A 1,598-nucleotide genomic window follows, 5' to 3' on the forward strand; every position below is an offset into this window, starting at 1 on the left:
CCCCCCACCATCCATGCTCTTTTCCAACAAGCTCTCCTCCCCCGTAAGGCCCTTCCTGAACACCCAGTAAGGAGGACTCCCTCCCATCCTGGAACTCAATTAGCCTGCTCTCTGTGCTACGTCTCTGGTCCTTAGGGTGTAAGTAATCTCACCATGGGAATATGTCTTGGGAGTCTTAACCTACCTGCTTCCAAAAGACATTCAAAGCAGCATTTTTACCAACTCAGCTGCCGTATCCCTCACGCCGGGGACAGGGATGTATGTGTAACTGGCCACCAGTAAATGCCTGTGGAATGGTCCTGTCCCTCATGCCAGCACCAACCACCCTTTCCCTGCCGGGACATTTGTGTGTTTCCTACTAAAGGCATCTTGAAAATTGATCTCCTTGGACTCCCCCAAACAGGAGAGAAATATCCCATTCCAGATCCAGTTCCTGCCTACCACCTCTAGGGCTCTGTTTCCCACCCAGTAAAGCGGTTCCAGGGGTCCCTGAATCACACAGAAGGATGTGAGCATGACCGTGAAGGTTAGAAAGCAAGCAGTTGCCAAGATGAGCAGGGACCAGCTTAGGATAGTGTCTCCAAGCAGGAAACGCCTGCCCTAACCCCATTCCTGGTAGCTGCTCACCCCTCCCTGAGGATGACAGAGGAGAGGACAGAATGACCCTCTGAAAGGTCCTGGCGTCAGGGAGGAAAGCTGGGCACGGAGGAAGAAAGCCAGCAGAGATCAAGGTAGCAGTGCTCTTTCTGGAAATGGCCCAGTCTCCTTTTCCCCTATGGCCTGGAAGATGGGAGGCTGAGGCCAAAACTTCTTTTCAGGGGATGAAACTTCCTGAGTAGCTCATGGCCAAGGCAATGTGGACGGTTGAGGGAGGACAGCGTCCAGGAACAGAGTGAGAGACAGGGAGGCAAGTCAGCTAGCGCCTCCCGGTCCCCAGGTCAGCCTGCCTGGAGTCTGAGGACGGCTCTGGAGAAGTAAAGATGCCACATTCCAGCCCAGCCTCAGTCCTCACCCAGCTCCCTCTCAGACCTCACTCCCGGCCCATAGGCCACCAGGCAGGGGTGATCTGGAAATCTCCAGGGACCCCTATCCCAGACTCATCTCTAGGAGCTGCCTGCTAATTGGGGCCAGGTTCTCCCCTCAGCCTCCAACAACCACCAGCCCCAACCGCGGGAGTCCTTGGCAGTGGCGCCCTGACCCCCCCCCCCAACTATCCCTTCTGGCTCTGCAATGCTCCTGTGGAGACTGTGGCTAGGCAGGAAGGCCCAGCAGCCTCCTCCCTGAGCTGCTCTGGCCTCCAGGAAAGGAGGAAAACTCCAGGAGGGCTGATCCCAGGGACCTTCTATGTGCAGAGTCTATACCGCAAAACTGAGATTGGAATCCAGATCTCCCAACTCCAAAGCCCTCACTCCTAACCAGCCTGCCTAGACAGGGGGTGCGGGGGGGGGACAGAAAGGACAGAAATGGGATTGGACGTAAAAGGTGGAGACAAAGTACATGCCCCAGGCCCATTACAGGCCCTTAAGAGCCCCTTGTCCTGCTCTGGGTAAAAACTCCTGAGAGGTCTGACTCTGGGCAGAATAGAATGTGAACTTGGG

General features: G+C 55.7%; 1 protein-coding gene across 1 annotated transcript in view; it reads right to left on the reverse strand.

The window, feature by feature from the left end:
• The window catches only part of TNS1 (tensin 1), a 189,647-nt gene that overhangs the window by 103,296 nt on the left and 84,753 nt on the right, over positions 1-1,598 (reverse strand). The gene's annotated exons all lie outside the window — the stretch shown is intronic.

Source organism: Crocuta crocuta, unplaced genomic scaffold, assembly GCF_008692635.1.
Source record: "Crocuta crocuta isolate KB4526 unplaced genomic scaffold, BGI_CrCroc_1.0 scaffold229, whole genome shotgun sequence".
NCBI lineage: Eukaryota > Metazoa > Chordata > Mammalia > Carnivora > Hyaenidae > Crocuta > Crocuta crocuta.